Source organism: Lepisma saccharinum, chromosome 20 (assembly GCF_977018435.1).
Source record: "Lepisma saccharinum chromosome 20, izLepSacc3.1, whole genome shotgun sequence".
NCBI lineage: Eukaryota > Metazoa > Arthropoda > Insecta > Zygentoma > Lepismatidae > Lepisma > Lepisma saccharinum.
In genome coordinates this window covers 8,495,488-8,516,985 of record NC_139248.1, presented here as the reverse complement: position 1 = coordinate 8,516,985, position 21,498 = coordinate 8,495,488, and the positions used below count along the sequence as shown (strand labels likewise).

General features: G+C 39.4%; 1 protein-coding gene across 2 annotated transcripts in view; it reads right to left on the bottom strand.

The window, feature by feature from the left end:
• The window catches only part of tna (Zinc finger MIZ domain-containing protein tonalli), a 321,122-nt gene that overhangs the window by 190,297 nt on the left and 109,327 nt on the right, over positions 1-21,498 (bottom strand). Inside the window, exon 1 of one of the 2 annotated variants that reach the window (XM_083142082.1) lies at positions 18,283-18,328. The exons of the other annotated variant lie outside the window; for it this stretch is intronic. The gene's annotated coding sequence lies outside the window, so the exon portion shown is untranslated. Of the gene's footprint in view, positions 1-18,282; positions 18,329-21,498 lie in introns of those variants that run through there. 2 annotated transcript variants of the gene reach the window in all.

Genomic DNA, 21,498 nt, shown 5'->3' with positions numbered 1-21,498 from the left:
CTTGCTTAAATGGCCGTGAAGAGTGACAAGCTTCAGGGGGTGGGGGCGACGCTGCAAAAGGGCTAAACCAAACAAAGCCACATCTCTCGTGAAGTTAGCAGCAAATCGGAAACTGCAGTGTTGCCAACCATGCGACGCGTGATGTAACTAGGGTAAATTAAGTCAATGCAAAACGAATACGCCTGGCTTCCGAGAAATTCTATTGGCTGCTCGAATGGTAGCTGCGCAGAAATTGTGCGCGTAGGAATATAGTTCATGTGAAACAACAGCCAAAACAATAAATGTAGCTGCTATATTGAAGTTGAGGGACCGTATATTATTAACCTGTACACATACGACCAGTATATTCATGGTAAAGAGTCATGAATAGGGCTTGGAAGTTGAGGAAAAATCATTTTTTTCTTAGTGTCAAAGACGAGGCCCAACATAATATATGTTCATTTTGGGTCATTGTAGGCCAGAAAAGGGTGGGTTTTATTTCTCCGTTTTTGCCTTTTTCGGCGTTTTTTGGCTTATGGGTCCTTATAGGTCTTAACGGCCTTTTTTTTTCAACTTCACCTTCTTTCGACTAGGTTTTTACTGACCATTCTCAAGTCGAATCGTCATCAGTTCATCACCTCTTAAACATCCTTTCTGTAGTAAAGAAATAAATATTTTTTTTAAAAAAAGTATATATTTGAACCATCCCTGAAACGAGAGAAAAACATTTTTGGACGACTGAAGCAGGTACGGTACAAGGTCCTTTAACCGTAACTTGTCTGGAAGGTTGAGCTGTAAGTGGCAACTTTCTCTTGTTTTGAAGCTTTCAGCACGGTGTATACGACCAGACAGCACGTGCCTGAAAAGATCTCAAGTCAGATAAGGAGGAGTCGCGCATATTCATAAAATACGTAATTAGAACTGAAGTTATTAATTAATTTGGATCACATTTATACGTCCTTTTTTCCGTTTTTAGGTCTTTTTTTTTTTGGCAATTTATAGGTCTTCAACTTCCAAGCCCTAGTCATGAGCTATTAAAGAGGAAAGGAACTATTTGTTAGACATCACGTGATTTTATTTACATTAACTTTGTTCTTGCGGTGGATGGAGAATAGTTTTTTTTTTTATTATTTATACGTCTGGTGTTGGTCTTGCAACCTGATGCAGTGTTGCCACTTTCTGAAGAATTCAAATTTTGGAAAACGCAAAAATTCCCGATATTTGTGTTTGTACTTATTTCTCTTACTTTGCGCATCTTCTTATTCATTTATTATGAATCACGATGATGAGGATGGAATTATATTCACATAAAGGAACACTCGGAAGGGAATTTGTTTGTTGTTTGAATTGTTGTCTTGGGGAATTTGTTTGTTGTTTGAACTGTTGTATTAGGGAATTTTTGTTTGAATTGTCTTGGGCAATTTGTTTGTTTGAATTGTCTTGGGCAATTTGTTTGTTTCAATTGTCTTGGGCAATTTGTTTGTTTCAATTGTCTTGGGCAATTTGTTTGTTTCAATTGTCTTGGGCAATTTGTTTGTTTCAATTGTCTTGGGCAATTTGTTTGTTTCAATTGTCTTGGGCAATTTGTTTGTTTCAATTGTCTTGGGCAATTTGTTTGTTTGAATTGTTGTCTTAAGTTCCACTTTATGCACAGAAAGGCTAATCGCGACTGGATCTACATTTTAAAGTGGGATCCGAACCACTGTGCTTCCACCGGATATCGAACCTCGACGCCTTGATTACAATGCAACGACTTTAACACTGCGTCATTGGGGAGGGCCCCACTCACAAAGGAACACACACATCTATGCCATGACTCGAACCCGGAACATTCGGTTTAAAACCCAAGATCACAAAACTACATCAACTACTATTGTTGGTTCATACACATACAAGTCGACCTGCGTGGAAACGTCGTTAGTACGGCGTACTACGACTCCAGTTGTCCTGGTGTTCAAATCTCGGCCTCAGCTTGGACGTTCATTCTGAGTGTCCCTTCTTCAAATTCATCACCCATCATCATCGTCGCGATTAGCCAAAAGTGGCAGAAATCAAGTTCACACACACACACACACACACACGCACGCACACAGAAAACCACTTGAAGCAGTTTGCTAGAGCACCCAAAATGGCTATTTCTGCACGCACATCCGACACCTCTGAACAGTGTTTCCAGCAGTTTTTTTGGCACACAAAAATAACCCAACGTTTAGGGGCATGGACTTGGGGTTGGCAACACTACAGGTTACAGCAAATTTTGGCAGAAAACCGTACGGCATGGGTGATAGATAATTCCAAGCCTCGTATCAGTCCACAGCAGGTTCACGCGTGGAGAGGAAGAGATGTACAGAGGGAAGAGGGGAGGGAAGTGAAAAAGTGCAAACGGTATATCGAAACAGTTCCATTTTTTTGTTTCCGAGTGAACTTGCTCGTGTGCAACGAACAGACGGAAGGGCGAGGGGGGGGGGGGCATGAACAGAGTTTACCATCGTAACGGGTACTTTCCTCTCGACAACAATGCCGGCCAAATATTCCTGCTTTTTCTCCGAAGACATGAGCAAAAGAAATCCTGTTGGAAGATTCGATGCCTTTGAAATTTTGCATGTGATTCTGAACGAACGATTCTTCCGTTCGTGGTTTAAATTAAAGGAGTTTTGATTGATTCGTTCACTGTAACCGAGCTCTCACTGTAGTTGGTTCGACTGGAGCGATGCATGGAATTGTCTGAACTCTCTTCTAGAATAATCCGTTCCGTTGAACTGAACTCTAATAGTGATCCGTTCAGTTGAATCGAACTCTATGCAGTAATACGTTCCGTTGAATCGAACTCTATGAAGTGATACTTTCCGTTGAACCGATCTCAATATAGTGATCCCTTCAGTTGAACCGAACTTTATGCAGTGATCAGTTCCGTCGAACCGAACTCTATGCAGTGATCCGTTCCGTTGAACCGATCTCTATGCAGTGATCCCTTCCGTTCTCTATGCAATAATTTGTTCCGTTGAATCGATCTCTATGCAGTGATCCGTTCCATTGAACCGATCTCTATGCAATAATTTGTTCCGTTGAACCGAACTCTATGCAGTGATCCGTTCCGTTGAACTGATCTCTATGCAGTGATCCGTTCCGTTGAACCAAACTCTATGCAGTGATTCTGAACCGATACGGAGGGTTCCCACTGTGAACTGTAGGCAAAGTAAGTAAAGTGCTCCCCTGTGTTTTGCACCACGCCATGAAGGCGTATAGTGGGTGTGGAGTTAGGACCCAACACTTTCTTGATCACGGCCGAAGGTGGGGGAGATGTGATCAGTACCACGCCCCTGGTCGATTTTAACCCCCCCCCCCCCCAGTTTCCTCCATGTACCCACTTTATACGAAGCTGGGTGGGTGGCAGAGGCGCTTGAACAGGTGGGGGGAAAATCCCGGTTCTCCCCCGCCGGGGATCGAACCCGGGTCTCTCGCATGGTAGTCAGACAAGTCAAAGTTTATTTTAATACGTTTTACAACATCTTGGTATAATACGAGACCAGAGGCGAGAACAAGGCAAGGTTTGCTTGACCAGACGTCGCTACTGGTATCACATGGCGCTTTCTTGCACAGCAGAAGCGTTCCTCGTCTGTATCCCCCCACTGATTTAAAGACTGGCCGAAGATGGTGTCCGCCCCAGGGGCACAATGTCAGCTGTCCTGCGCTAGTAGACGGACAGGTGCACAGCCGCACGCGCCAACCGTCTTGCGGCTCTTCATGATGGTCTTGGGAAGTGATTTATGTCGAAACTCGCTCTGCAAACCAGGAGGCGCCACTTGCTAGCATGTTCCGAATGTTTCGCCCCTAACCCAGATGTTCGCTGAAAAAAAATGTGCACACAGGGATGGTATCGAAAGGAAATCAGACGAGATTCGAACACTCAAAAGTCAACCTCACTTCCCCGTAAAACATTCCGTAACTTGCAAGCTAACGAGGCTCTGGCGCCAGCTCTGTGAGGCCATATTGTCCTGTGTTTGTCCTTGTGTGTGCTGAGTGCCCCTTTACAGCCTCAGCTTTTAACAGGCAAGGAGACCTTATCCTCGGAAACAGTATGGTTTAGTTCTTGTTAAGTAATGAATTAATGTATTAGTTTTAAAAATTGAGTAAACACATTTTTAACAGACACATTTTGTTTTCTTGTTAGGTGTCTGTCCTCAATTTTGATTACATTAAGAGGCTGAGCCATGTTGCAGGTCGGGCAAAAATAGCGTATGTGCTGATATACCCATAAAAAAATCAATCCTATCGTATCGCGTGTAATTACTTACTCATTCTCAAAACATGAAACTTTGGTCTCGTCTAGATTTAAACAACTTTTCTTTCTTAATATTGTTTTAGTTTGGCGCATCGAAATATGGCATTTCGTATGAATGTGTGTAACAACGGTACAGATTCGTAGTATTGCTACTAATGGATTAACTTTACAAAATATAGTCTGAATAAGTAAGTCTTATAAGCACTAATTGATATTCTTTTTGTACACAAGTCCTTTAAAAATAGTCAACAAAAAGTTTCTTACCACATTCGGTAATGTATTCTGAGCTCACAACTTCTAACGTAACCTTCAAAATTCAACTATGCTTTGCTTGCACAGATTACCATCGACCTTGCAAGTTTACAGACTATATACAGCTCTCTAAAAATGTACCAATTTGTTAGTCTATGCTTGTTACGTTCACGTCGTCAATTGTTTCTTCACCGGGCATGAAATGGAATAAGAGAACATGAGCGATATCTGTTGACGGAGTGTTTATTTACAATCAATCAAACGTGTCTTCCACACCTTACCTATCCTGACGAGTTCTGAGGCAAACACTTATTATTCCAACGACCTTGAAACCAGAACACAAACTCACCAAAAGTGACAAAAAAAAAAAAAAAAAGAAACGACTCGATAAGCGCAAGACGCAAATATGTGGTCAGCTTCCAACCCTACAAACCACAACTCTTGGAAAACTATAAATGTCGTCGGAGTCTAGAGATCGTCTGTTGGCGAGCGCCTTTAATAATTTACGCCCAATTGTCAAATGTGAACAACCGGTTCTACCACCTACCAAGTTTCACGGGAACGGAGGGAGAGGCGAGAACAAAGTGGGGGAAGGGGGGCAGAGTTTGGAAGAGAGAAGTAAGATCGAAAGAGGAGGGGTTACAAAAAAAATGAAAAAAAACAACATGAATATTAAATATGCAGCGAACTATGGCAGCAGTGTTCATACCACAACGAGGTGCTCAGATACACACATATACGGGTAAACTGTTCTCTTACTTAAATGAAGCAAGGGTTGCCAGTCGCGTGGAAAAAATTGTCGAAAAGTGTTTGATTTTCTTACGTCAACTGATCATTGCTGTTCAAGCATATGTGTAAGAAATTGACTGGAGTGTATCCAGTTGTGTTCATGTAAGGGCCACTGTTCCCGAAATGACTGGAATAAGTGTTAAGTGTATTTGAGCCTAGATACGCACAATTCAGAAAATCAACTACAATGAATGCCATGTTTTCCTTTCCTTGTGTGTGTGAGCGCGTTGTTAAAAAAAGACAACTATTATTATTTCATGGACTTGTCTCACAATTATCGTGCTACAGTTCAATTCTGCAACCTTCAAAACACAAGATTTGATTCAAGACATAACCATATACGCGAAAGGTATATTTTTATAGACTTTTGTAGTCCACATTAATATCACATGATAAATTTGATCTTTTAAAGTTCTAATTTTATTAATGGAGCCCAACTTACGTGAAAAGGTCACATGGAAGATAAATTATTGTAATGAGGTAACAGCGTTCATGAATAGTTTTTTGTTATGACCGCAATTCTGATGACGTCAAGAGACAAACGAGGGGTCTGGGGTGTTTTAACCCAGAAGTGAAATATTTTTGTTACTCGACCCCACTGTTTTCTCTTGGGCTCCCGATGACGTAGTGGTAAGGTCGACACCTTGTAATTCAAGAGGTCCCGGATACGATACCCAGCATACAGTTCAAAGCGTAAGGTGCCTCAACAACTGATCGAACCCAGGGTATCTCAATTTCACGTTTCGGTGAACACCGTGTCCCTAGGTACAAATACCGTGCACTGGCAACACTGACACGTACATTATTGAGACCTGCAGAACGAGACTAGTGAAGCGGTACAACTGGCAACGTCCAGATTCATGGATCGTCCTACGTAAGATGACGTAGCCATTGGGAATCTTGACATCCGTGAGGGTTTTACTAAAGAGGACCGCGCTGACTGACATTCACGCATGTGAAGCCTGTGGAATCACGGACAAAAAAAAATCTTTTTTTATGTGAGAGCTTTTTGAGCGCACTATAAACATTGCCTACAGCAACAATTTTTTGTAACTGCCTGTGTTCGGACTTTTAAATGGACGGTTATTTTGAATGGTTGATTCATTTGATTTATTTTACTTCGTTTTTCTGCCATTTTTGGCTAATCGCGAAGATGAGGATGAGTGATGATGTGATGCCTAGGCCGGGGTTCGAACCCAGGACCGATGTCGTCGGGGTGTTTTAATAGTTTACTCATACCATCCGCTACAAGGGAGAACTTGTTTCGTTTCATTCATAGATTCAGTTAGTTTACTTTATTTAGTTTTTCTGCCACTTTTGGCTAATCGCGACGATGAGGATGAAGGGACAATCACAAATCTATGTGCGACAAAACGCGAGACCCACACAGGATTATACTGGCTGTGAAGCCAGACGCCACAGCGTCGCTAGTCTGCAAAATGCAGTCCAGAGTCACTGCAATTTTAAATTTCATTCACCATTGCTTCGACCTTGGATTTCTTCCCTTCTAATTTTGTCTCATAACGTTACTTCACTTTAACATCGCAAAAATTTCATCCGTGAAAAATTTATTATCAACGGCTCCCCGATGGCGTAGTGGTAACGTATTGGCTTGTAATCAAGGGGTCCTGGGTTCGAGTGTACCGGTGGAGGCACATTGCACAGTGATTCGGATCGGATCCCACTTTAAACTGTAGCCGATGTGTGCATAAAGTGAATTTAAGACAACAATTCAATCAATCAATCCATATTTTTGTTGTTCGAACTGTGAAATATGGATTCCCAAATATACAAATTATTTTTCTTGTTCAATTATTTATCGTTTGTCACTTTTCATTTGGCCATTTATTGCCATTGACTTTGTATTATCCTCTGGTATTTTCATGTTATAATTTGTAAGAATTGATTGAAGTTTGAAAACAGACGTTTGTAGATCATCTTCACTGTCTGTCATCAATATCTGCAAATATTCCTGTTTGTAGTGTTGTATTTCCGTCAATATACTGGGTGATCCGTTTCAGATGTCAGTAAAAGTAAACCGTTGTGTACAATAGGTTAATGTACGTATCTCTGAGCAGTCTGTTGTAATATATGCAGAAAGGATGCAAGTTTTGAGTGAGTGCAGCTTTACAGACTTCAGCCATGTGGCTGTACTAGTGTGCATATAACACTCGAAAATTTCACATCCCATACGAGACATTGTGCGCTGTTGTGGCGTGACCACTATCTTGAAGTACCATGAACGCTAGCGCCACGCGGTTGAAGTCTGTAAACCTCCACTCACTCAAAACTTACATCCTTTCTGCATATCTTACAACAAACTACTCAGAGATACGTACATTAACCTATTGTACACAACGGTTTACATTTCTGACATCTCAAACGAATCACCCGATATATTTCTGAGGGTTTTAAAGATTTCCGTTTGTCAATTATTTTATCAAGGTACAGAATAAATATTAATGGACAAAGACCACATCCTTAATCTTAGTCCGTGATGTTAATTGAAAAGCTGCCGTTCTTCTTCCAAGATCTGTTTGCTAATAGAGTGGGCACAGACACGTATCTAGAAATACATTCGGGGGGGGGGGGGGGGGGGTCCGACCAATTGTTTCAGAAATAATAATAATTAAATATGTTGGTTGGTTGGTTGAGTTGGTATTTTAAGTCCACTCTATGCACAGTAAGGCTAATTGGGGCTGGACCTACAGTTCAAAGTGGGATCCGAACCACTATGTTAATTAAATATGTAAATTAATTAATAATACATGAATAAGTAAATAGATGGTAAAAGATAACAGCACGTATTCATTATCTAGCTTACGTATAGTTAAGATCCACAGAAATTTGTGTTAAAATAACTGCTCTGGCTAGGAAATTAAGGTAAAATAGATTAAGGATTGTACATTTATTCAATAACAAGAAAATTAGTTAGATCCAATTAACGAATTCTTTCGGGGGTTCCGGACCCGCTGGACCCCCCTCTAAATTATTCCTTGAGTGGTTCGCTAATACTCTTACTAAAACTACAATAGGATATTTTAGTCACGGCGATGTTTTTCTGCTCTCCCCAAAACAAACAGAATTTACAAGGTGACGTGGGAAGTGAAACAACACATTAAATGCGAATAGTTTATTTCTCTTCTACTCTTGTATCTGTGCTTTTAATAACCCACAAGCATGGAAGAGTGAAATAATTATTTCTTTTTTTAAAAAAATCACAGTTTAGAAACGTTTTCCCAAGAGATAATTTCTCCTGGTTTTTCATTTAGGAGAAAAATTCCCGAGCGAGAGGCAGCAAAGATAGATTGCAATTACGCGCTGTGGATTCTGGGTAATGACGTCATAGGTCATGCAGTGCAGATGTGTTTCCAATGTTGGCGGGCAAGCTTGATAACGAGTTTGTATTTTTCTTACTTAGCGTCGCTTTCTTGCCACTTTTGGATGAGGATGAGTGATGATTACATGAAATTGATGAAGTGTAATTCACAAATGAACACTCGTGCCCAGGCCGGGAGTCGAACCCAGGTACATAGATGGCGAGATAGTAAAGTCTGAGTACAGCCCACAGAAATTTGACAATAGACAACGCATGCTAAGAACGAAATGCTTCCGCTAATATAGGTTTGTCATAAAAATATCGATCTCAGGTTTGGATCTTTGTTTACGGCGCCAGGAACACAAGTTGCTATCTTCCTTGAGAGAAATGTTGATACTATCATGATTGTGCCATTTATCATCTTTGTTTTTGTACGACGTATGACCACGTGACTTGCTAAACCGTATATTTTACGTTATCTTTACATCTTTTGATTCGCGACGATGAGAATGAATGGAAGAAACACAATGATACTTTACCCACGTTTTGAACCCGGAACCTCTGACTTCGTAGCACGTGACGGTGGCCACTCTTCCAAAGAGGCCGCCATATACACTTAAATATGTATGGGTAGTTCGTGTATTATAAAAGCACTTCAAAATGTATAACTTTGATTGGCAAAATCTATTGTACCAAACAAAGATTGTGGAAATACACTGGAATTTGTGCACAGGACAGTAGCAGTGGTAGTAGTAATAATAATAATAATAATAATAATAATAACAACAACAACAACAACAACAACAACAACAACAAGAAAACGAGGGAAAGGTGATTTTAAAGCTGTTCAATCTTCATTTGTAATATATCAAAAGCACGTTCATTCTTAAAGCTATTTTTTACGATTTCGCAACGTTGAGTCAGCTGTACCCTACAGACCATGGCATCGAATCTTTTTAAACAAGCTAGTACGGGGCAGATGATGCTGTATAAACGACCCAATCGAACAGAAATGACGTCATAATAGACAGAACAAAGGACTGCGAGTCTTACGTTACAATGGGGAGCGCTCCAACCCCTTGCAGTTCTTTGTTCTGGTCCCCGTCAACCCCCCACCCCTTTCCCCATCGATTGTCTCTCATTCTGCCGCTGTTTTCCACACACGCGCGCTCGCAATGCGTAATAGACAATAACAGCATTGGCGACCATACGGCTGGACGATTTTTCAACTTCGGTGAAGGGTTGCCAAGCGCCTGCAAATGGCACCAAATCAAATAAACTATTTTTAAACCCCATGAGTTTTTCTGTGCTATGAAACCACAGTACACAACAAACAAAAAAATAATATTCCTTGCTTTCGGTGTAGTTGCGTAGCATGTTAAAAAAAGATGTGCATTTATTGTATACCGAGCTCGTGTAAAGAGATTCTTAGAACTGCAAGGCGGATCCGTAAAGGTGAGTCAATTACAGACAGTGGACGATCACTGGTTGATGAAATGACCTCACTTCGGAAGCGCTTGGGCAAAATACAGTGAACAGAAACGTCATTTAACACTAAACTTAGCACTTATACGTACATCAATTCAAGCAAAACAACAATAAACAGTATGATAGGCAATTATGTACTATTTTTCCGAGCTGTTGTACGGTGAGATGCATAAGTATTGCTCGGCAAATTGTCCATGACTACTTTCACTATTTTTCTTCCCTCTTACGTATGCTGATGAAGAGGTTGGCAGCAGTTTGTATGTCGTTTCGTTTCAATTCCTGAAGCTCTGAGTGTGTAAAACAAAGTGAATCAACAGGGTGATGGACAATTTGCTTCATAATACTTACGCATCGCGCTCTACACAGTCGTTCCACGGTTTCACGACCGACTTGCTCAAACCATCCGCTTGGCGGCAGCAGTAACATCCGCTTTACCCTGTCAGATATAAGTGACGTGTCCCTTTTTTGTTATAAAATCTAGCAAATGAGCATTTAACTATCCAAAACGTGACTAACTGGACGCAAAGTTGAACGAATGAAACAAGAAGCCCAAGATAATATATATAAGACTGTTCGTGAGAACTAAACATATTTATTTTAGAGAGATCTAACAATATAGCCGAATCCATACGAGTCGTCACCTTTGAATAACAAGAGACAATGCGTATAACACATCACTGTGTACACCTATACATCATCATTTTCTGATGTATTTGAAAGGGCTCGCCCTCATCCCCCTTGTCACCCACGCTTCCAACACCCTTGCTTTAATGTACAAGATTGCACCTAAATACATAATATGCTCACTAAACAAACAGAGAAACTTCCACACACAAGCCCACATCCATTCATTCAACTGTTTTATTTTTGTGCTTGTTGTGAACTTGTTTGTGTGGAGATATCCGGATTATTCCAGCCAGAGTTTTGGTTATATTACTATCTCTACCGGATAACGTGACAACAAGGATGAATGATATGAACATGAAAACATCGCAAAGACATGATTTACCCACACTTTAAAGTTCTGCCCTAGTCCCGATCAGCATAAATGGGCATAAAGTGGACTTCAAACGAACTTTGTCCAAACTTATTTGACGTCATGAATATTCGAAACGAGTTATATCTCAAGATATCAATGTTTAGAAGTACTGGTCTGTTTAATTTATATTACACCAACCTCGTCCTGTGCGGAGGGGACAACAAATTGTCTAAAATATCACTAAACCTTCAATGAACTTGGCGCGAAACATTCTCAACAAATAGGTCATCAATTCGCCACTGAAACTTATATTTATTAGGTTATTCAGTCTATCAAATTTCATCTTTAAGATCTAGCAGTTCACGAGATACACTTGGAAACGATGAAGGCGAACATTTTCAGCCGTGCTGATGAGTAGGCCGATCTAAAATCGAAACGACTCCTCCAACCAATCATAAACACCAATGCGGTACGGTGCCTACCGTGAGAAAACAAGCCCGTGGGAGTTAGCAATATTGATTCGGTTTCGCCCGCCAGATGTCATCCAAAGCGGAAAGGGAATTGTGGGATATCCACGGCGTCATTGGTGTATTCACACACTCACAAAAGACAACCTCCCCTTCTTGGCTATTACTTACCACCCCCCAGGCACATGTGCCATTGTATTTCCGTTTCATTCAGAAGCCTTCTTTCCCACAAGACTAATCTTTTCTTTTTTACGAATCGTCAACTTTTCGCATTATTAGTCACGCCTTTCTCGCGCTTCGATTCGGATAGTTTCCGCTAGAATCGTGTTATCTTGCTAATTTAGTTGAGGACACAAAACATTACCATTACACACTGCTTGCTCAAAGAGAAGTGTTTAAAGATAAGGACCGCCTGACCAGTGTAAGCGTTAAATATCGACAAACTTTTAGAGCGTGCAGCACAAAGCTGAACAACTTTCCTTCGTATCGTTTTGTTTGTTGACGCTTCGTTTGGAAGTCGAGATCGAGAAACAATCTTCCTAACCATGTGGCTAAGGAACCACAAAATACATAGTCAGTGTTGCCACTGGAGCTACTTTTTCCTGTCTGACCACATACAAAAAGTATGTGTCCAGTACGGAAAGGCAGTGTAGCCAGTACACTTTAGTAAGATGTTCGCCACAGGTGAGTTTATAGTGGGATTCGATATGACTGATTAAATGTTTATGTAGCGTCGCCTTTTTGACACTTTTGGCTGCGACGATGGGTGATGATAGATGAAGGTCACTTACAAAGTACATCCCTTGTGTTGTAGCGAGCTGTGCTTAATCACTTCGCCACGGAAGTCGGCAAAGATGGGCGATAAAAATGGGACAAAGACATCCTGAAATAAGAGCTTACCGGCAATGCGTTGTGTGTGTTGCCTAACTCTCCGGCGATGAGCAAACTTCAATGGAAAATTCTGCTATAGCAATAAAGTTAGGCAACACGCATGACGTTGAGCAGGAAAGCCTGTATTTCAGGATCAAGGTGCCTCATTTTTATTGTGACTGTACAGTATGCCTCCGCCGGGAATTTAATCCGTGAAACCTTGATTACAGCACTATTACTGAGTAGTGACGTCGAAATGAGGCAGAAAGTAGGAAAACCTTTTTGGTTTGATATTCTCTAGCATTCCACCCACTTCAAACTGTACGTCGCGTCCCGATTAGCTTATATGTGCAAAACGTAGACTCAGGCGCGTCGCCTGATAATGTTCGCATGAGCACGTGAACACTCATGTATATGTCTTAAATTACGTACATATTAAATGCACACACACACATACGTATATTTATTCGAAAAAATACTATGTTTGATGTACCCACAATTTACTCTGACACGACTTCTTTCACATCTGATAACTTCTCTAGATAGTTGGTAACACTGACTCCCACGGTGTTCCACGGAGGGGGTTGAAGACAATTGCTGTGCGTGTTGCATAGAGCTGACAGCTAAGGGGCTGTTGGCCACTATACCCCGAAGATGTTCACTTCGCTGTGCGAACAGTGATGCAAGCGACAATACTTCTTACATTCGGCACCAGAGTGCAGCATATACGAGGCAAAAACAAAACATAAACAAGTAACAAACTATAAAAGCTTGAGAAGAATAAAGAAATTATACGAATACCACTATTTAAATAGGAAACAGGAATCAATACAAAGCAAAAGTTCAAATTTGAATTCGTTTATATGTATACAAAATTTAGAAAGCTATAAATTGTATTTGCGACTATAAATAAATCACTCTAGAATTAGATCTGTTTTATTTTAATATACAAATAAAACAGATCTAATTCTAGAGTGATTTATTTATAGTCGCAAATACAATTTATAGCTTTCTAAATTTTGTATACATATAAACGAATTCAAATTTGAACTTTTGCTTTGTATTGATTCCTGTTTCCTATTTAAATAGTGGTATTCGTATAATTTCTTTATTCTTCTCAAGCTTTTATAGTTTGTTACTTGTTTATGTTTTGTTTCTTCTGTCCTTTAGTTTTCTCCTCTGTTCAAAATTTGTAATATGTATATGTATGTAATTTTTTGTATCTGTGTAACTTTTGTATTTGTATAACTTTTTGTATTCATATTTATTCTAATGTTTTGTGTAATAATTACTATGTGTTTGTATCATGTATTATATATTTATGTAAATTATATTGTATATAGCAAATTGTAATGCCTATTGTAATTGGAGCTTTCGCTCTGTTATAGGCGATTGATTAATAAATAAATAAATAAATAATGTTTATATGTCTAGGGGTACTCGAAAAGGTCTGTGCTACAAGTTGCAAACTTTAGCGAGAATTCTCTAAACCTAGCCGATTTTAAGGGGGAGAGGGAGAATTTCTCCTAGGTCCTTCTTCTTGTATTACTTCAAATATAGCGTGATTTTGGGGGGAAATTGTTGAAAATAAATTGAACTGTTATTCTCACTTTTTCAATTGAAGATGAAGTTACAAGGGAGAGAAGTAAATCCGCATTCAGTACAAAAACAGTATTGTGAACACTCGTATGCGAACCGCACGCGACGCCACTGCGTAGACTTACAAAAACAGCCTTTGTCATTTGCCTATATTCCCTGGACACTCCGTACAAGAACATTACTTTCCGATCAACCTCCTGACAGCGTCTTTAACATTCACAATAAGCTTTCGTCTCCAAAAAATTCACTTCCTGCTTCACATATTGCGCACGTAAGCAGGCGGATTTTTCGAGGCCACCCCGAGTGTGCGTGCTACTGTGATCGAGTAAGCAGGCAATTGTGATGCGAGCGGTTGACATGTGACGCAAACAGACAGAACAATTCACCGCACCATCATGGTAAATACACACGAGAGCTTGGCAAAATAGTAGATATTCAAGGTCGTCGCAACCACGTGACTGGTATCTTGTTATCAGGATGTGTTTATGTACTTATCTTGTTGTGTCACGTGGGAAAGTAGGGGACCGACTATAAAAGCCATGTGTGGTATTCGGATATCATTCAGCAAGGTATCATTATGTGGAACCCCATCATACGATTTTGTCCAGACCAAATCCTTGAGATAGCAATAATACAATTAGAAAGTAGGAATGATCCTGCTCATAGGGAATGAAAATCTGCCAAATAGAAAAAATAAGTTTGGAAGATTGGGGGAAAAAATGGTAGTTTAGTAAAGAAATTTTTGTCTGACGGGAAAATAAATTTTGCAGATAGGAGAATACTATGGAAAATTTGAAAATGGAAGCTCAATTAGGGAGATGAGAAAAAATGGAAAAAGAAAATAAATTTGACACATTGGAAAAAAAAATGGAAAATAAAAAAAATTGAGGTAGGAAAATAAATTTGGAATATTGGGGGGGGGGGGGGAAAGTTGGCAGTTTGCAAAATAGCCCTGGAAAATGGGACAATAAATGTGGAAGTTAGAAAAATAGAAACTAAATTTGGGAGATATGAAAAAAAAATGAAAGAAAAGAAACCTGGTATAATGAAAAATAAATTTCACAGATTGGAAAATAAGATAGAAATTTGGAAGATGGGTAAAGAAATTGAATATATAAAAAAATGGAGACAGGAAAGAAATCTAGAAGAAAAGCATTTGGAAGATATATAAGGCAGGAACGAAATTTGGAACAAAGGGCAAAAAATAGAAGAAACGCAGGAAATACATTTGAAATAAAGCAGAAGAAATCGGGAAGATATGATAGGTTGTTTGAATTTGAAAGAATATAAAAATTGGCTCATAGTGAGAAGAAGACTGTCAGACAGAAAATACAAAATCAGCGGCACAAGTGATACTGGCCTGAGGACCGGTTGGTACCGTGCATCAGGTCTTTAGCCAGTTTTAACGATCACTTTAGAACAACACTCCCCCAATTGGTTGAAAATACAATTACTCCCTGGGAGGACAACAATAAAACTTCTAATATTTACGAAATTGTCTTCCTGCAAGCGAGTTCCAGGAAAGGTGAAACCATTTTTTCTCGTCCCAGTAATTAAATGTAGCTACTGGCAACACTGCACTAGAAGGAAATGGCCCTTCCTGACACGTTTGCCAGTAGCAACCATTTTCCCTTGCATGAAGTGATCGGCGTTGCCACGCTTGTTCTCGTCGTGTAATCGGAGCTGACAGTGCTCGATCGACGATAAGATGTGATCTTCCCTCCTCTCCCACTAGCAATGGACGAAACCAGGGCAGTCGGAGCGGGAAACGCAATATTTATCGCCTCGTAAATCATGTGTGGTCCGTCAACGACCTTCGACAATGAGAGAGGTTGATCAGCTTGGTAATAAAACGACTGTGCGGTTTCATAATCGAGTTTAGAATCGATATCGAATGTGTGTATGTGTGTGTGTATCGAATCACACTCGTAATTCCTAGCCTCAGATGGAAGACTATATTAATAGGAACCAAGTTAACGCAAACAAAATCACGTGACTTCTGAGCAGTGGCGGCGATTGTTCCAAAAAACTGGGAGGAGGGGCAAGCGCAGTTTACTTTCCTTTGGTATATAAGGTTTAGCATAGTGCGGGGACAAAAGTGGCAAAAAGCGGGGGGAGGGGGGGGGCACTGCTTGTGAGAAATGCTTCCGAGATTTTGGTACAATGTAAAATTTGCCTAAATCAAATTCACTTTATCATTGGATTTTCAGGCAGGTTATGCCGCTTAATTGTTTAAAGATACGTCATATTTTGTGGACAGGGGGTGTGGAGTTTGGACTCCACACTTTCTTGATCACGGCCGAAGGTGGGGCGATGTGATCAGCACCACACTCCTGGACGCCTTCACTCCCCAGTTTCCTCCAGGTAATAACCACTTTATACGTGGGTGAACGCCGGAGCAGCTTGAACAGGTGGAACATTCCCGGTTCTCTCCCGCCGGGTATCGAACCCGGATCTCACAACATTGAAAATTAAATTCGTTAGTGGTATTTCTGAACTTTTACTACCTGGTTACATGTTTATAATCAGGACAAATATTTTAGGAAGATTTCACCAATCGAACGCAGGCTTGTGCAGCCTATCATGCCTGTCCGGTGTGAAACGTTGCTGCTGATTGGCTCGTTCCCAAACGATAAGTGTTGCTTGTCGATTCGGTGTGAATTCTTCCCTAGGAAACTTTCAGACCGAAGCGACACTTATCTCTTGGTAACCGATTCTCAGAAGTAAATGCAACCTTTCGAACCAAAGCGACTTGTCGCTTGCGTGCCGCTCGCACTGGTCAGTTTTCTCAATGCCGTCCATAGTGTCGCCTCGGTGTTTGCGCATGCGCGCTAAATGTTTTGATTTAGACTCAAGGGGATCATGTCATTTTGTTGTGAAACCTCACTTAATGACAACTATACATTGTGTAAGTTTGTGTTGTAACATGCTGTACGGTGGGATTCATGAGTATTACTGTGCAAATTGTCCATGACTAGTTTCATTAATTTTTCTCGTACAACCTGTGTGTTTTAAGCGGTTTTTTATGTATGCTGGTGCAGAAGTTGTCAATAGTTTGTTTTGAGTTTTCTTTTAATTCTTGAAGCTCTTATTGCGTCAAATAAAGTGCACAAACATAGTGATGGACAATTTGCACGGTAATACTCATGGATCCCACTGTACATGTTGTATATACCTGCATTTGGAGACTGATTTCTCTCTCTCTGAGACATGATCGAAATGATCTCATTTCACTAATGTCGTGATTAATATTGTGAAGAAGAAAAATGCCATGAAATAGTCCAAACACGAAAGAAAAAAAAAAAAAAAACACCGATTCGAAAAGAAAGAAGGAAAAAATGTCGACAGTGAAGAAACATTTACTCCATAATTCATGACTGTTGAAATAATTCAACGAGTAATTTCGTTGACCTGAATCAGTTTTCATGACTTCTTCACGAGTTGCGGTAACGTACGTACCTGTAAAAGCCACTTATATAACTGAGAGAACACTTAATAATTTTTACACAGCTGCCATCACTACAAGCAGCTTCTGGCAACAGCATAACGTGGAATCAATCACATCGTGAAACAGTATTACAGCAGCCCATTCATTCCTTATCGCAGTCGTAATTTAAGGCGTAAAATACCTGCGGCGCTGTTTCCCCCTTGACTAAACCGTGAACAAACCTGTAGGGAAACAATGGCCTTCCATAATTGCTCCAATCCTGCTTTGCCGGCTTCTTTCTGCTCTGGTGGTTAATGTTCGTTATTCAGTAAATTATGGCAGAATTTTAAACCTTTTGGCAACACTGTGCCGCATTTCATCTGTTTTCAAAGTTGAGGATTCTTGTCAATAATCTTAGTTATTCAGTAAGTTACGAACTTATTTAGTGGCAGAATTTCAAACGTTTTGGCAACATTGTATCGCATTTCTTCCGGTTTCGAAGTTGTTGAGGAATCTCTGTTTGTCGGTTTGTTAATCAGTAAATTATGAATATCTTTAGTGGCACATTTTTAAACATTTTGGCAACGTTGTGTCGCATTTCTTCTGTTTTAAAAAAAAGGAATTCTAACAGGTCCAAACTTTCAGAATTGAGAATATCGTTAATCTTCTTAGAAATGGAAAGTTATTGAAACAAAAAAAAACGTTGCTGAAATAGACAAGATGGCGTCCCTTTGATCCACAGTCGTTTCGAAACGGAAAGCAATTCGAAACAAACTCGCAATCTGCAGTTCTCAGGTGTTGCGCAATTGTGTTGAACAGCACACCACTAACCTTGATAGTTGTGAGGCAACGCAAACCATTTGTACAGCTCTATGGCCACGAGTTTCATCACTTCCTTGTTACTGCAAGGAAAAATCATTGAGTCGAGTTAAGGAAGTTCAAAGGGAAAAAACGGCAAAAATATACATATCAATGACAAATATTCTAACCAAGGAACTGCCACGCTCGTGTGGCAGTTGTTGGAACTATAATCATTTGAAGCTCTACAATAAGCATAGCTACTTCCACTCTTTATCTTCAAATATATTGGATGAATCGCGTTAACTTTAACGACTAAACACTACACTATATTCTCAGGGATCAGTACGTACGAGTGAGGGAAATTGAGTCTGTGGTTACAGATGTGATTGTGTAAGTGATTTGTTGCAAAGATAATTTTGTGTTCTAAGTTAGAATTTGAGACTTCATAGTTTACTGTTTGAATATTAGTGTCGTTCTAAATATATGTGCGACAATGTGAACATTAATTCATGAAAAAATCTAAAGGCCGTAAAGCCAAATTTGCTGGTACAAAACCAGCTGAATCCAACATGGACACGGACATTAGTGCCATGGAACTTTCCAGCAACGTGGAAATCATAACTTCGGTAGAAGAAGTTAATAAGTTGAATTCTCAGTGTAATAAGATAGATTACACCCAACAAATTAGTAAATCAAGTTCCAAAAAAGTTTATGAGCAACAGGTATTGAAGTACAGAAGTAATCATTTAGGTCCGTATGAAATATTTGTGAAATCTAAACATCAGGATGCCTCAGGTGGAAATGGCAAAGGAAACATTGGTCAACTTCACATTTTAAAATTAGGCCAAATAGTCAGCAAAGAAAATATTAGAGGTTTGAAAGAGATAGATAGCCTTGGGAAAAATCTAGCTAGACTTACATTTACGACATCTAATTATGCAAATGATTTCCTTTCGAATCCATTACTGTTACAGAATAATTGGGAAGGTTTTGTTCCATCACACCGAGTACGAAGAATGGGAATTATGAAAGATGTACATCAGTCAATAAGTGAAGATGAAATTTTGCAAAACATAAATTCATCAACAGCCAAAGTAATAAAGGTAAAACGCATTGTGAAGTATAAGTACGAGGAGGGTACTCGCGTTGCTGTTCCAACTCGAACGGTAATTGTAACATTCGACTCGCAATCCTTACCACAATATGTCACACTGTTTTACAAAAAGTTTGATATTGATAGGTACATTCCCTTGATTAAACAGTGCACTAATTGTTTTTATTATGGGCACTTCAGGGCTAATTGCAAAAGTAAATTAAAATGCAAACGCTGTGGTGAGAATCACGAATCGTCCTCTTGCACAAATAAGATCAAGTGTTTCCATTGTAATCAGGAGCACACTGCAATTGACAAAAACTGTCCTGAAAAACAACGTCAAAAGGAAATAATCAAAATTATGACAGTTCAGAATGTTACGTTTAACGAAGCTATGAAGAAAGTCCCAAAAATTAATTATATGTATGGATATGAACAGATATCTACTGGCCATGTTCAGGAAATAGAAAAGACAGTAATGCCATTTACATATGCTTCGATATCTAACAATTCGAGTAGCACCTCATATCATAATAATATAATACAAGATCAATACAGTGTATCTAATAAAAGGCCATTGTACAGTTCAAAGAAAGCTGGAAAATATTTGGAAGAGACTGAGTCGTCTCAAGGAAAACGCCAGAAATCTTCTCAAACATTGAAACCATTTGGACAAAATGAATATAAAAAGAGAATGACAAGCCCTGATTATTCTTTGTCAGGATCTCGAAAAGACAATGCTCCGGATTTGTCGACAACATGCCAACAAAATAATTTATTTGTTCTTGCAGAGGCGGCTCAAGCTATCCAGCCAAATCGGGCACAAGAACAAAATTCTACAAAATTCCTAAATAATTTTTCATTATTTATAGAACAATTATGTAGCCTAGCAGGGACTTCGACATTGAACGTTAACCAGGACTGGACTTGCATTGCTACAAGTATTTTGCAATACTTATTTCAACAACCAGCATGCCAGACAAAGTCTTGAAAATATTACAATGGAATATACGAAGTTTAATTCCTAATAGACATAATTTACAACATATTTTATCTTATTTTTCTGCAGATGTCCTTCTTATACAAGAAACGTGGTTGAAAACTGACTCAACATTGAAGTTTAAAGGTTACAATTGGATAAGAGATGATCGTTTAGATGGATACGGTGGTTCAGCTATAGGTGTTAAAAGAAATATACAGTATGACATTATTTTGTTTCAAAATATAAACAGTCAAATTCAGATTACAGGTGTTCGGATTGCTAATACGTCTTATGTATCAATTTACTGCCCTCCCACAGTGCACCTCCCTGTTACAGTGTGGCAGAATATCGTTGGGCAGCTTCCACCAAACACTTCATTTGTGCTGGCAGGGGACATTAATGCACACCACCCTATGTGGGGCTGTTCCCTAACTGATCGATCAGGTAAAGATTTGTATAATTACTTGCAAGATTCCTCAGCTGTATTACTCAACGACGGAACACCTACAATAATCTCAAGACCTAATGAACAGCCGAGTGCTCCAGACATAACTATTACCTCAAATGATATAGCTTCAAAAATCCATTGGAGTGTATTAGAGAAGTGTTACAACAGTAATCACATGCCAATTATGATAACCTTTCAACATAATAAAAATATAACGTGGTTTACTATGCGCTCTGAACAAAACAATAGTCAATATATATCAAGAAGGGTTGAATGGCAGAAATTCTCCGGAAATGTAAACAATGCAATAAAGAATGAATTGTTGAAACAAGAAGTATCGTATGACACATTGGTGTCTCTCATTCGACAAGAACAAATAAATGCAACAGTATCTAATTTTGGATCTAGAAGAAAAGTGACTCCGTGGTGGACAACGGATTGCCAGAAATGGGTAAACGAACGACAAAAAGCATACATAAATTATAAGGAGAATCCTACCATCAATCATTTTATTAGATATAAAGAAATTGCAGCAAAAACTCAGAGGTTCCTAAAGAAATCAAAATCATACTTTTGGAAGTCATTTTGCTCTACATTAACTAAAGATTCTTCTATTTCAGTGACTTGGAAAATAATAAGAAGTATGTCCAATAATAATACTCGTCATTATTTTGGAGGAGATATCAATTCAGCCTGGATAAAAGAATTTCACCGCAAGTTGAC